This window comes from Mobula birostris, chromosome 12 (assembly GCF_030028105.1).
Source record: "Mobula birostris isolate sMobBir1 chromosome 12, sMobBir1.hap1, whole genome shotgun sequence".
NCBI classification, from domain to species: domain Eukaryota; kingdom Metazoa; phylum Chordata; class Chondrichthyes; order Myliobatiformes; family Myliobatidae; genus Mobula; species Mobula birostris.
The window spans coordinates 116345006-116355005 of NC_092381.1; positions in this window are offsets into that span (position 1 = coordinate 116345006).

Genomic DNA, 10000 nt, shown 5'->3' on the forward strand with positions numbered 1-10000 from the left:
GCGGCCCGGGTTAACGATGTGGGGAGGCCCGTGCCGCCTGTCGACCACTCCTCGGTGATCGTGAAAACCGCCTCCCCATATATCTGCAGGAACCCCGCCAATGCCCCCGTACAGAAATCGCATGTGTCAAAGGGGCGGCCGAACTGGACCCCGGCGGCCGGGGCTCTGGAACTCCCGGCCGGCAGTGGCCGGCAAATCCGACCCGCATCCGGACTTCCGAGCCAGACTTGGTTAACGAATTGCACCTGGGTAACCAAAACTCAACTGGACCACCCGATCTCCGGACACATGGTTCAAGCTCACACACCCACACGCCCACCCACCCACCCACCGCGCGGGCCCCGTGCGCCGTAGCATTGGAAGAGGTGGGCTGCGCCAGCTGGTTTTTTTTATCGAATTGTCAGGGTCCGGTCGGGTTAAGGATTTGACAGGGCCAGCTTGACGAAATTCAGTGCGGCGCGGGTAAACGGCGGCAGTAACTATGACTCTCTTAAGGTAAGGAGGGGGGGGCCCATGGGCCAGCAAGGAGTTTCTGATGAACATCGGCCGGGACATTTTGACGGCGGGGCAAGAACTAGTTGTTATTGAGGGCGAAGGGTTTGTCCTCAGCTGGTTGATTGTCGAATTGTCGGGACTGCCGGGCCGGTTAACGATTTGCCCGGCCGGCTTGGTTAACCATTTGCCCGAGCAGGGTTGGCTAACGCATTGTCAGGAGCGTGCGCGGTTGGTTCACGAAACTGCCTGTTCCGGGTTTCTAGAGCGTTGTCAGGCCCGGCCGGCCGGGTTAGCGGGTTGCCAGACCCAACTTGAGGAAATTCAGTGCGGCGCGGGTAAACGGCGGGAGTAACTATGACTCTCTTAAGGTAAGGAGGGGGGCCCATGGGCCAGCAAGGAGGTTCTGATGAACATCGGCCGGGACATTTTGACGGCGGGGCAAGAACTAGTTGTTATTGAGGGCGAAGGGTTTGTCCTCAGCTGGTTGATTTTCGAATTGTCGGGACTGCCGGGCCGGTTAACGATTTGCCCGGCCGGCTTGGTTAACCATTTGCCCGAGCCGGGTTGGTTACCGAATTGTCAGGGTTGGGCTTGGTTAACCATTTGCCCGAGCCGGGTTGGTTAATGAATTGCCATGGCCGGGTTGGTTAACGAATTGTCGGTTTTGGGCTTGGTTAACGACTTGACCGTGCAGGGTTGGTTAACGCCTTGTCAGGAGCGTGCGCGGTTGGTTCACGAAACTGCCTGTTCCGGGTTTCTAGAGCGTTGTCAGGCCCGGCCGGCCGGGTTAGCGGGTTGCCAGACCCAACTTGACGAAATTCAGTGCGGCGCGGGTAAACGGCGGCAGTAACTATGACTCTCTTAAGGTAAGGAGGGGGGCCCATGGGCCAGCAAGGAGGTTCTGATGAACATCGGCCGGGACATTTTGACGGCGGGGCAAGAACTAGTTGTTATTGAGGGCGAAGGGTTTGTCCTCAGCTGGTTGATTGTCGAATTGTCGGGACTGCCGGGCCGGTTAACGATTTGCCCGGCCGGCTTGGTTAACCATTTGCCCGAGCCGGGTTGGTTACCGAATTGTCAGGGTTGGGCTTGGTTAACCATTTGCCCGAGCCGGGTTGGTTAATGAATTGCCATGGCCGGGTTGGTTAACGAATTGTCGGTTTTGGGCTTGGTTAACGACTTGACCGTGCAGGGTTGGTTAACGCCTTGTCAGGAGCGTGCGCGGTTGGTTCACGAAACTGCCTGTTCCGGGTTTCTAGAGCGTTGTCAGGCCCGGCCGGCCGGGTTAGCGGGTTGCCAGACCCAACTTGACGAAATTCAGTGCGGCGCGGGTAAACGGCGGCAGTAACTATGACTCTCTTAAGGATAAGGAGGGGGGGCCCATGGGCCAGCAAGGAGTTTCTGATGAACATCGGCCGGGACATTTTGACGGCGGGGCAAGAACTAGTTGTTATTGAGGGCGAAGGGTTTGTCCTCAGCTGGTTGATTGTCGAATTGTCGGGACTGCCGGGCCGGTTAACCATTTGCCCGGCCGGCTTGGTTAACCATTTGCCCGAGCAGGGTTGGCTAACGCATTGTCAGGAGCGTGCGCGGTTGGTTCACGAAACTGCCTGTTCCGGGTTTCTAGAGCGTTGTCAGGCCCGGCCGGCCGGGTTAGCGGCTTGCCAGACCCAACTTGACGAAATTCAGTGCGGCGCGGGTAAACGGCGGGAGTAACTATGACTCTCTTAAGGTATGGAGGGGGGCCCATGGGCCAGCAAGGAGTTTCTGATGAACATCGGCCAGGACATTTTGACGGCGGGGCAAGACGTAGTTGTTATTGAGGGTGAAGGGTTTGTCCTCAGCTGGTTGATTGTCGAATAGTCGGGGCTGCCGGGCCGGTTACCGATTTGCCCGGCCGGCTTGGTTAACCATTTGCCCGGGCAGGGTTGGTTAACGAATTGTCAGGGTTGGGCTTGCTTAACCATTTGCCCGGGCCGGGTTGGTTAGCGAATTGCCATGGTTGGGTTGGTTAACGAATTGTCGGGTTTGGGCTTGGTTAACGATTTGCCCGAGCAGGGCGGGTGAACGCATTGTCAGGAGCGTGCGCGGTTGGTTCACGAAACTGCCTGTTCCGGGTTTCGAGAGCGTTGTCAGGCCCGGCCGGCCGGGTTAGCGGGTTGCCAGACCCAACTTGACGAAATTCAGTGCGGCGCGGGTAAACGGCGGGAGTAACTATGACTCTCTTAAGTCTCTTAAGGAGGGGGGGCCCATGGGCCAGCAAGGAGTTTCTGATGAACATCGGCCGGGACATTTTGACGGCGGGGCAAGAACTAGTTGTTATTGAGGGCGAAGGGTTTGTCCTCAGCTGGTTGATTGTCGAATTGTCGGGACTGCCGGGCCGGTTAACGATTTGCCCGGCCGGCTTGGTTAACCATTTGCCCGAGCCGGGTTGGTTACCGAATTGTCAGGGTTGGGCTTGGTTAACCATTTGCCCGAGCCGGGTTGGTTAATGAATTGCCATGGCCGGGTTGGTTAACGAATTGTCGGGTTTGGGCTTGGTTAACGACTTGACCGTGCAGGGTTGGTTAACGCCTTGTCAGGAGCGTGCGCGGTTGGTTCACGAAGAGTGGGGGGCCCATGGGCCAGCAAGGAGTTTCTGATGAACATCGGCCGGGACATTTTGACGGCGGGGCAAGAACTAGTTGTTATTGAGGGCGAAGGGTTTGTCCTCAGCTGGTTGATTGTCGAATTGTCGGGACTGCCGGGCCGGTTAACGATTTGCCCGGCCGGCTTGGTTAACCATTTGCCCGAGCCGGGTTGGTTACCGAATTGTCCGGGTTGGGCTTGGTTAACCATTTGTACGAGCCGGGTGGGTTAGTGAATTGCCATGGCCGGGTTGGTTAACGCAGTTTCAGGGTTGGGCTTGATTAACGATTTGCCCGAGCAGGGTTGGCTAACGCATTGTCAGGAGCGCGCGCGGTTGGTTCACGAAACTGCCTGTTCCGGGTTTCTAGAGCGTCGTCAGGCCCGGCCGGCCGGGTTAGCGGGTTGCCAGACCCAACTTGACGAAATTCAGGGCGGCGCGGGTAAACGGCGGGAGTAACTATGACTCTCTTAAGGTAAGGAGGGGGGCCCATGGGCCAGCAAGGAGTTTCTGATGAACATCGGCCGGGACATTTTGACGGCGGGGCAAGAACTAGTTGTTATTGAGGGCGAAGGGTTTGTCCTCAGCTGGTTGATTGTCGAATTGTCGGGACTGCCGGGCCGGTTAACGATTTGCCCGGCCGGCTTGGTTAACTATTTGCCCGGGCCGGGTTGGTTAACTAATTGTCAGGGTTGGGCTTGGTTAACCATTTGCCTGAGCCGGGTTGGTTAATGAATTGCCATGGCCGGGTTGATTAACGCATTGTCAGGGTTGGGCTTGGTTAACGATTTGCCCGAGCAGGGCGGGTGAACGCATTGTCAGGAGCGTGCGCGGTTGGTTCACGAAACTGCCTGTTCCGGGTTTCTAGAGCGTTGTCAGGCCCGGCCGGCCGGGTTAGCGGGTTGCCAGACCCAACTTGACGACATTCAGTGCGGCGCGGGTAAACGGCGGGAGTAACTATGACTCTCTTAAGGTAAGGAGGGGGGCCCATGGGCCAGCAAGGAGTTTCTGATGAACATCGGCCGGGACATTTCGACGGCGGGGCAAGACGTAGTTGTTTTTGAGGGCGAAGGGTTTGTCCTCAGCTGGTTGATTGCCGAATTGTCGGGACTGCCGGGCCGGTTACCGATTTGCCCGGCCGGCTTGGTTAACCATTTGCCCGAGCCGGGTTGGTTAGTGAATTGCCATGGCCGGGTTGGTTAACGCAGTTTCAGGGTTGGGCTTGATTAACGATTTGCCCGAGCAGGGTTGGCTAACGCACTGTCAGGAGCGTGCGCGGTTGGTTCACGAAACTGCCTGTTCCGGGTTTCTAGAGCGTTGTCAGGCCCGGCCGGCCGGGTTAGCGGGTTGCCAGACCCAACTTGACGACATTCAGTGCGGCGCGGGTAAACGGCGGGAGTAACTATGACTCTCTTAAGGTAAGGAGGGGGGCCCATGGGCCAGCAAGGAGTTTCTGATGAACATCGGCCGGGACATTTTGACGGCGGGGCAAGAACTAGTTGTTATTGAGGGCGAAGGGTTTGTCCTCAGCTGGTTGATTGTCGAATTGTCGGGACTGCCGGGCCGGTTAACGATTTGCCCGGCCGGCTTGGTTAACCATTTGCCCGAGCCGGGTTGGTTACCGAATTGTCAGGGTTGGGCTTGGTTAACCATTTGCCCGAGCCGGGTTGGTTAATGAATTGCCATGGCCGGGTTGGTTAACGCAGTTTCAGGGTTGGGCTTGATTAACGATTTGCCCGAGCAGGGTTGGCTAACGCACTGTCAGGAGCGTGCGCGGTTGGTTCACGAAACTGCCTGTTCCGGGTTTCTAGAGCGTTGTCAGGCCCGGCCGGCCGGGTTAGCGGGTTGCCAGACCCAACTTGACGACATTCAGTGCGGCGCGGGTAAACGGCGGGAGTAACTATGACTCTCTTAAGGTAAGGAGGGGGGCCCATGGGCCAGCAAGGAGTTTCTGATGAACATCGGCCGGGACATTTTGACGGCGGGGCAAGACGTAGTTGTTTTTGAGGGCGAAGGGTTTGTCCTCAGCTGGTTGATTGCCGAATTGTCGGGACTGCCGGGCCGGTTAACGATTTGCCCGGCCGGCTTGGTTAACCATTAGCCCGAGCCGGGTTGGTTACCGAATTGTCAGGGTTGGGCTTGGTTAACCATTTGCCCGAGCCGGGTTGGTTAATGAATTGCCATGGCCGGGTTGATTAACGCATTGTCAGGGTTGGGCTTGGTTAACGATTTGCCCGAGCAGGGCGGGTGAACGCATTGTCAGGAGCGTGCGCGGTTGGTTCACGAAACTGCCTGTTCCGGGTTTCTAGAGCGTTGTCAGGCCCGGCCGGCCGGGTTAGCGGGTTGCCAGACCCAACTTGACGACATTCAGTGCGGCGCGGGTAAACGGCGGGAGTAACTATGACTCTCTTAAGGTAAGGAGGGGGGCCCATGGGCCAGCAAGGAGTTTCTGATGAACATCGGCCGGGACATTTCGACGGCGGGGCAAGACGTAGTTGTTTTTGAGGGCGAAGGGTTTGTCCTCAGCTGGTTGATTGCCGAATTGTCGGGACTGCCGGGCCGGTTACCGATTTGCCCGGCCGGCTTGGTTAACCATTTGCCCGAGCCGGGTTGGTTAATGAATTGCCATGGCCGGGTTGGTTAACGCAGTTTCAGGGTTGGGCTTGATTAACGATTTGCCCGAGCAGGGTTGGCTAACGCACTGTCAGGAGCGTGCGCGGTTGGTTCACGAAACTGCCTGTTCCGGGTTTCTAGAGCGTTGTCAGGCCCGGCCGGCCGGGTTAGCGGGTTGCCAGACCCAACTTGACGACATTCAGTGCGGCGCGGGTAAACGGCGGGAGTAACTATGACTCTCTTAAGGTAAGGAGGGGGGCCCATGGGCCAGCAAGGAGTTTCTGATGAACATCGGCCGGGACATTTTGACGGCGGGGCAAGACGTAGTTGTTTTTGAGGGCGAAGGGTTTGTCCTCAGCTGGTTGATTGCCGAATTGTCGGGACTGCCGGGCCGGTTAACGATTTGCCCGGCCGGCTTGGTTAACCATTTGCCCGAGCCGGGTTGGTTACCGAATTGTCAGGGTTGGGCTTGGTTAACCATTTGCCCGAGCCGGGTTGGTTAATGAATTGCCATGGCCGGGTTGGTTAACGCAGTTTCAGGGTTGGGCTTGATTAACGATTTGCCCGAGCAGGGTTGGCTAACGCACTGTCAGGAGCGTGCGCGGTTGGTTCACGAAACTGCCTGTTCCGGGTTTCTAGAGCGTTGTCAGGCCCGGCCGGCCGGGTTAGCGGGTTGCCAGACCCAACTTGACGAAATTCAGTGCGGCGCGGGTAAACGGCGGGAGTAACTATGACTCTCTTAAGGTAAGGAGGGGGGCCCATGGGCCAGCAAGGAGTTTCTGATGAACATCGGCCGGGACATTTTGACGGCGGGGCAAGAACTAGTTGTTATTGAGGGCGAAGGGTTTGTCCTCAGCTGGTTGATTGTCGAATAGTCGGGGCTGCCGGGCCGGTTACCGATTTGCCCGGCCGGCTTGGTTAACCATTTGCCCGGGCCGGGTTGGTTAACGAATTGTCAGGGTTGGGCTTGGTTAACCATTTGCCCGGGCCGGGTTGGTTAGCGAATTGCCATGGTTGGGTTGGTTAACGAATTGTCGGGTTTGGGCTTGGTTAACGACTTGACCGTGCAGGGTTGGTTAACGCCTTGTCAGGAGCGTGCGCGGTTGGTTCACGAAACTGCCTGTTCCGGGTTTCTAGAGCGTTGTCAGGCCCGGCCGGCCGGGTTAGCGGCTTGCCAGACCCAACTTAACGAAATTCATTGCAGCGCGGGTAATCGGCGGGAGTCGCTTGGTTAACGTTATGGCCGGGCCAGGCTGGTTAATCAATTGTCCAGGCCCGGTTGGTTACCCAATTGGCCAGGCCGGGGTGGATAACGAATTGGCCAGTCTCGGTTGGTTAACCAATTGCCCGGGCCGGGCCGGGTTGGTTAACGAATTGTCCGGGTCAGACTGGTTAATGAATTGGCATGTCCGAGTAGGTTAACGAATTGCCAGAGCCAGCTTGGTTAACGAATTGTCCGGCTGGGTTGGTGCACTCATTGCCAGGACAGGGTTGTTCAATGAATTGTCCGTTCCCAGTTGGTTCACGAATTGGCAAGGCCAGGGTGGTTAAGGAATTGTCCGGGCCAGGTTGGTTAACGAATTGCCCGTCCTGGCTGGTTAACGAATTGTCAGGGTCAGGTTGGTTAACGAATTGCCATGGCCGTGTAGGTTAACGAATTGCCAGAGCCAGCTTGGTTAACGAATTGTCCGGCCGGGTTGGTTAACGAATTGTCCGTTCCCAGTTGGTTCACGAATTGGCAAGGCCAGGGTGGTTAAGGAATTGTCCGGGCCAGGTTGGTTAACGAATTGCCCGTCCTGGCTGGTTAACGAATTGTCAGGGTCAGGTTGGTTAACGAATTGCCATGGCCGTGTAGGTTAACGAATTGCCAGAGCCAGCTTGGTTAACGAATTGTCCGGCCGGGTTGGTTAACGAATTGTCCGTTCCCAGTTGGTTCACGAATTGGCAAGGACAGGGTGGTTAACGAATTGTCCGGCCGGGTTGGTGCACTCATTGCCAGGACAGGGTTGGTTACCGAATTGTCCGTTCCCAGTTGGTTCACGAATTGGAAAACCAGGGTGGTTAAAGTATTGTCCGGGCCTGGTTGGTTAACGAATTGCCCGTCCTGGTTGGTTAACGAATTGTCCGGGTCAGGTTGGTTAACGAATTGCCAGGGTCTGGTTGGTTACCGAATTGTCCGGCCGGGTTGGTGCACTCATTGCCAGGACAGGGTTGGTTGACGAATTGCCCGTCCTGGTTGGTTAACGAATTGCCAGGGTCTGGTTGGTTACCGAATTGTCCGGCCGGGTTGGTGCACTCATTGCCAGGACAGGGTTGGTTGACGAATTGCCCGTCCTGGTTGGTTAACGAATTGCCAGGGTCTGGTTGGTTACCGAATTGTCCGGCCGGGTTGGTGCACTCATTGCCAGGACAGGGTTGGTTAACGAATTGTCAGGGTCAGGTTGGTTAACGAATTGCCATGGCCGGGTAGGCTAACGAATTGCCAGAGCCAGCTTGGTTAACGAATTGTCCGGCCGGGTTGGTTAACGAATTGTCCCGGCCAGGTTGGTTAACGAATTGCCAGAGCCAGCTTGGTTAACGAATTGTCCGGCCGGGTTGGTGCACTCATTGCCAGGACAAGGTTGGTTAACGAATTGCCCGGTTCCGAATGGTTAACGAATTGCCCGGTCCCGTTCGGTTCACGAATTGCCCGCCCGCTGATTGTTAACTTTTCGCACCGGCGGGGGATGGCTTGGGTAACGAGCCTCCAAGATCTGTCGGTTAACCATTTGCCCGGTGGCAATTCGTTAACCAAGTCCGCTCCGGAAGTCTGGATGGGGGTCGGATTTGCCGGCCGAGGCCGACCCGGAGTTCCAGAGGCTCGGCCGCCGGGGTCAGATTCGGCCGCCCCTTTGACACATGCAATTTCTGTACGGGGGCATTGGCGGGGTTCCTGCAGATATATAGGGAGGCCGTTTTCACGAGTTGTTGAAGTATTCGGTAGATGGCACCGGCCTCCCCAATTGGTTAACCCGGGCCACGCGGCAGCTTTTCCGCACGATTCCGAAGATTGCCGGTATGGATTTTCGGACAAATACCCAATTGCGGAAGTCTGTCAGCGGGACCTATTCGCAGGCCCATGCCGGCCGAGGGGCGGCATTTTCCGTATGACTACCGGTGCTCCGGCCGCCGAATGGAAACCTTGCCCGAATGAATTTCTGACAAAGTCCCGAGGCGGGAGCCAGTAAGGGGACGTATTCGGCGGGCCGTGCCGGCCGAGCGGCGGCATTTTCGGAGGGACAACCGCAGGTCCCGCCGTCGATCCGAGACCTTGGCTGAAGAGTCGAAAGTAATCTAAGTCCCGACTCGGAAGTCAGAATGAAGGCGACTTCGGGGCCCTCCTGCCGACCGAGGCGGCCGATCGACGGCGGCACTACCGGAGGGCCGCCCGCCGAGCCAGCCGCGTGCCCTCGGCGCCACGCCGGTTAACCAATTGCCGTCGGAAGCCTGTGAAGGTCGGATCTGCCCCGTCGGGCGGGCCCGAGGTCCCCCGCGACCGGCATGAGCTCCGGGCGTCGTGCCGCCGGTTTGACACATGTCATTGTTGCACGGTCTGTCGCGGCTCTGGTTAACGAGTTAGGCCCGGAAGTCACTATGGGGGTCGGATTTGCCCCGCCTGGCGGGGCCAGAGTGCGACCTTCCCGGCAGGACTTCCGGGAGGCATCCCGCCGACTTGACACATGCAATTTCTGTACGGGGGGATTGGCGGGGTTCCCGGAGATTTACGGGAACACGTTTTCCAGACACACTTAGCAGGGTGACTAGTGGTACGGTTGACACAGTGCAGAGTTCTAAGTGAGCCTTACTCAATTGTGACTCAGTAAGCGGGAGGCCGGGCGAGCTCCGACTTACAATGATAAAAGCTTTTTTTCGCTATTTCCGAAAAAAATGACAAAGTCCAAGAACGCAGCGGGGGCTGCGGACAGACAGAGTCTGAGCGCGGACCGCGGGCGGCGGCCGGCAGACCGACGGTGGCAAAAGCTTTTATATCGATCCGAAAAGCAAAGAGGCATTGTGTGTACCAAGACGGAGAAGGGACAAGCCTGCCGCTGGTGCCCTCGCGAGTGTCGTCTGCGTTAGACCTCTGTTCCCCGATCGATCCGGCTTGGTCGGTCCTACCTTTGGGAGAGGCCGAGTGGAAGCGACGGTCTCGACACGTGCGCCGAACTTCCGTGCTCGGCTCGTTACCATCTCCGGAGGTGGGCAGGTGGGTCTGCCGCGGGGCGG